The sequence below is a fragment of the Diabrotica virgifera genome, chromosome 1 (assembly GCF_917563875.1).
Source record: "Diabrotica virgifera virgifera chromosome 1, PGI_DIABVI_V3a".
NCBI classification, from domain to species: domain Eukaryota; kingdom Metazoa; phylum Arthropoda; class Insecta; order Coleoptera; family Chrysomelidae; genus Diabrotica; species Diabrotica virgifera.
In genome coordinates, this window is record NC_065443.1 from 72,517,803 (window position 1) to 72,523,741 (window position 5,939).

Genomic DNA, 5,939 nt, shown 5'->3' on the forward strand with positions numbered 1-5,939 from the left:
GACACATAGCCTAGGCATAATAAGAATAGACTAGGTAAAGTATGGGCTGCTCTGTAAATGTAACCATAGACATATTAAGGATAGACAAGGCCAGTGGAGGCTGGTCAGAGGAGGCAAGGGAGGCTTAAGGCCCCGTCTCACCATCAAATAATTGACAGTTATTTGATCAAACTTGACAGTCAAACTTGACTAGTGACACAAACTATACATACTAACTGTCACTTTGTGTCACTAACTGTCAAGTTTGATCAAATAACTGTCAATTATTTGATGGTGAGACGGGGCCTTTACGCCCGGTTTCATAATCAAAAGTGAACATTAACTAAAGTTGACTTTAACGTTGACATTTACCCATATGATAAAGGTACCAACTTAAAATTTAAAGTCCACTTTAAGCGCTTGTTCATAATGGACGTAACCATGAACGTAAACAGTTAAGGCCGCGTCTCACCATCAAATAATTTGATCAAACAGTTTGAGCAAACTTGACGTACTTGAGGAAGTACCTCAAAGTGACGTCACAATTGCAGTTTTTTTTGAAATTCTAAAAATCTGTGCTCTCACTATCAGTCTAGTTTGATCAAAATTTTTGTATTGAGTTGTCTAAAGGCCCCGTCTCACCATCAAATAATTGACAGTTATTTGATCAAACTTGACAGTTAGTGACACAAAGTGACAGTTAGTATGTATAGTTTGTGTCACTAGTCAAGTTTGACTGTCAAGTTTGATCAAATAACTGTCAATTATTTGATGGTGAGACGGGGCCTTCACTTGTTTGTACTTTATTTAAAATTAAAATTTTTCATTATTATCCACAATGAACACTCAGGATGTGACGTCACTAACTGTCACTTTGTGTCACTAACTGTCAAGTTTGATCAAATTATTTGATGGTGAGACGGGGCCTTTAAGGCCGCGTCTCACCATCAAATAATTTGATCAAACAGTTTGAGCAAACTTGACGTACTTGAGGAAGTACCTCAAAGTGACGTCACAATTGCAGTTTTTTTTTGAAATTCTAAAAATCTCTGCTCTCACTATCAGTCTAGTTTGATCAAAATTTTTGTATTGAGTTGTCTAACTTGTTTGTACTTTATTTAAAATTAAAATTTTTCATTATTATCCACAATGAACACTCAGGATGTGACGTCACTAACTGTCACTTTGTGTCGCTAACTGTCAAGTTTGATCAAATTATTTGATGGTGAGACGGGGCCTTTAAGGCCGCGTCTCACCATCAAATAATTTGATCAAACAGTTTGAGCAAACTTGACGTACTTGAGGAAGTACGTCAACGTGACGTCACAATTGCAGTTTTTTTGAAATTCTAAAAATCTGTGCTCTCACTATCAGTCTAGTTTGATCAAATTTTTTGTATTGAGTTGTCTAACTTGTTTGTACTTTATTTAAAATTAAAATTTTTCATTATTATCCACAATGAACACTCAGGATGTGACGTCACTAACTGTCACTTTCTTGTCACTTTCAGTTTGCTCAAACCAGTTTGATCAAATTATTTGATGGTGGGACGCGGCCTTTAGACAACTCAATACAAAAAATTTTATCAAACTAGACTGATAGTGAGAGCACAGATTTTTAGAATTTCAAAAAAACTGCAATTGTGACGTCAATTTGACGTACTTCCGGAGTTTGCTCAAACTGTTTGATCAAATTATTTGATGGTGAGACGCGGCCTTTACATGGATTAGGAAATAAACGAAGGTATGCTCTTTGGTGCCGCATGCCGTGGGATTTCCAACTATTTTGTTTCATTTCCTGGTCTTTAAAATGTTTATTGGATTTACCTATCGTATAATATGTGTGGATAACCACGAATTAGGCTTATAATAAACAACTCATATTTATCTGAAATATTGAAATGACTCTATGATATATTTTTATTAAATTAATAACTTAACATCCATTGTATTAACAAATAATTAACAAAATTCGAATATGTTGACAAACAACTTTTTACACAACACAAGGGATTAGGGGGCGGGTCCACTTGAGTGACAGAACAAAATTCTGCCTTATGATTGGCCAGACGGAAGAAACGCACTGTAAAAGATGAAAGTTGGCTATCTCTTCCGTTACGTTACGTTTCTCTTACGTTCCGTCAGGCGCTTGCGTTCATTTATAAATACAAGTACACAAAATTCGGTGTTGATCTTTTCCAGTGCGTCTCCGTTGCGTCTACGTCTACGCTACGTCAAACTATAAATCCAACATCCATAAGGTTGGTTTAAAGGCTATATGACAGTATGCATTTTCTATCATTTCTAATATCGTTTCTGATATCAGAAGTTGTATACATTTTCTTGTATCGTTTCTTGTACGTACATTTGTGCCCTGTATGACATTATGCAAATTCTTGTATCGAAAATTGTATGAAATTCGGCACGTGATTGGTCGAAATTTTGTTTGTCACCCTGTGTCGCGTTACATTGGTATGGTACTGCGTCTACAGCTGATTTTAAGGATTTTATAAAATTTATAAACTTTTAAAAACATAACATTTTAATATTTTAATGTTAACCAGAATTTTTACGTTGACTGTTGATTATTTGTGTTTTGATATTTGTGCTAAAATATTTGCATTAGAATTATCTTCAGTTTGATCCAAATTAGGAACTGTTATATTTTCCTCATAAAAAATTATGCAACATGAAACCCAAACTTATAGTTTGAACTTTACTAATAGGAGCTAAATATATGGTTATTAGTAGAACATTAGTCCATACCAAACGGTATATTAAGTATCAATAAAAGATTTATAAATAATACCTACAAAAACACAAATAAATTCATCAAGACATAAATCATATGATCTCATTTCCAGCCGCCATTATGACATTTAGATGTTTTACCAGCAGGTTTTACGTTTTTGATCTTTGCGCAGAAATTGGCGCAGTACTTGTACAAGAATCTGTGCCTGACACAAATTCTTGTATCGTTTCTTGTATCTGTGTATGACATTATGCATTTTTTTGACATATCAGAAACGATATCAGAAACGATACAAGAAAATGCATAGTGTCATACAGCCTTTAGGAGACCCGGTCTCTTTAGAGCTGCATTATCGCTTAAGGTGGTATGACACAATGTTAAAATTTATATAGTTTTTAGGTACAGTTACAGTCACTATTTCAAAACCAATCTTCAACTTAGGGGTATGTACGTGAACTGTAGACTTTCTATTTTAATAGTATCTAGTTAAAATTTCCAAAGAAAGTAGTGTATTTTTTATAACTGTACTTAAAGGAGCCCATGTCATAACTTACTTAGTAACTTGTAAAAATTCGTTTTGCATAATAATTTTTGAACTTCGGTAGAAAATAACTATCAGAAACGATTAACTACGCAAAAAGCTTTATTTTAAACAAAATTTCATTGTCCGTACTGCCATAATTTTTAAATTAACTATACCTAAAGGTAAAAAGTCTTGTTAAAAGCTGCAATCTGGGGATTTTGCTCATATTACAGCATTAAGTTGGCATTTTTCTAGTGATAAATTAGTTCCGCTGTCACTTAATAGATGAGAAGATGAGTTCACGTTTCATTTAGTAGATGGCAGCAGTGATGTATTAAATGGCGACAGATGCGCGTTTGCCGGATTTTAAGAAAATCTGCAGACAATTGAAAACGAGTTTTGTAACCACGGAAATACGATGAATCACGCGGTTTTGTTTAGAAAAGTGGCCCCACCCCCTCTCAGTACACATTTTGGGCCTTGTTTGACTTTCAATCATGATTGTATAACGTCTCAGTGTCTTAACAATACAAATATACATATTTTATGCTTGAAACCGTGACGTTATACAAATGGTTGAAAGTTAAACGAGGCTCAAAATATCTTAAAGTGTTTACGGGGGGATTATACTAGTTTTGACATAATACATAGATAACCTAAGCTCTAGTATGTTATGTGGGGCGTATCTAAAAACAAGTTAAGTTTTATTCACTTTCTGGCAAATTTAATTTTTATAATAACGCAAATAATGCATTGTTCGGATACAATTAGCTTCTTGTAAAGACGATGACATCGACATTTTTACACACATTACACATGCCAATGGCCATTAGTATTTGTTGAGGCATTCTCCTAATAAAAAAATTGTAGACAAAACAATATTGTATAATCATTGATTAATTTACGTCAAAAATTTCCGTGAGTGAAAAAAAAAATATTGAAATTTACTGGAGTAATAATTAGATAAACCTATATGCAGACGATACAGTTGTGGTTGCTAGCAGTATTGATGAACTTCAGCATCTTATGGACAGGGTACCTACAAAGAGCGAGTGAAAAAAGAGAATTTAACCTTCAACATAAATAAAACAAAAATAGACACTAGTGAGCAAAACTCAAAAACCTGCCAGACAATTGAATATAAAAAACCAATTAATTGAACACGTTGACTCGTATATATACCTTGGAACAGTCGTCAACTCGAAATGGGATCAAAAAACCGAAATATATTCAGAGTATAACCAGAGCTACATTTAACATGAGAAATATATTCAATCATTGCGACATATCTGTCCCACTAAAAATATGGCTGCTAAAATGCTATGTATTTCCAGTCTTGTTGTATGGAGCAGAGCTGGACAATAACGGAAACATTATCGAAAAGGCTAGATGTATTCGAAATGTGGGTGTACCGACGTATCCTCAAAATATTCTGGACGACTCACACCACCAACGAATAGGTGGTATTGCGCCGAATGGGAAAACAAAAAGAAATATCTTTCACAATTAAAAAACGAAAACGTGAACACCTCGGTCATATATTATGGGACATGATAAATATCGTATAGGGCTTTTCATCGATTGTCATTTGTTTCGAGCTTCTGTCATGTGTCACATAATATTAATATATCTACGTCATACGTCTTGGGTTTGTATCATTGGAAATACCAATAACGTACGACGTAGATATATTAATATTATATGACACACGACAGAAGCTCGAAACAAATGATTGTGAATGAAAAACCCTATACTGCAGCTGATAATATAGGGTAAAATAGAGAGTAAACGTGGACCCGGAAGAAGAAGACACTCATGGCTTCAAAACTTACGCCAATGGTTTGGACTAACATCGATCGAGTTATAGACACGCTGTAAACAAAATTAAAATTGCTATGATGATAGCCAACTTCCACAACGGACAAGGCACATGAAGAACAAGAATTAGAAATGAGATGAAAATGTAAAAATTTCCGAGGAAAAAAAAACTTCCCGTGTTGACATTCCAACATACAAATCAATGGTATCACCCTTCAGAGCTCCCAAAGCTTCATATACCTGGACACAGAGCTAAACATCAGCTAGACCACTCAAAAAAATTAGAAGACCCATTGAAATAGCAAGATCTGGCTTCATGAACATGCTTAAAATGCTCTATAACCCCAAGCTATCAGTCACAATAAGATTGAGAATACTAAAGTGTTAGGTGTGGTCTCTATTACTATATGGCTGTGAGACCTGGACATTAAAACAGTATGATGTCAACAAACTGAATTCATTCGAAATGTGGATGTACCGCCGAATGCTAAAAATAAGCTGGACCACGAAAACTACAAATGAAGAAGTAATGTAAATAATGAACACACGTCCTCATCTGGTGAATACAATAAAAACTAGGAAGACGTCATATCTAGGACACATAATGCGCCATAGGGAATTTGAGTAGCTTCAGGTAATATTAAAAGGCAAAATCGAAGGTAAAAAGGGTATAGAAAGAAAGAAAAAATCTTGGCCCGAAACATCAGAGATTGGACCCACACAACAGGGAATGACTTAATTCATCAAGCCCAGAACAGAGAGAAATTTGCCATATTGATCGCCAACCTCAATAGAGAAGGCACTTAGGAGGAGGAGGACAACGCAAGAGACCCTAAGAGGTAGTTTTCTGTCCCGATTAAACCCCCAT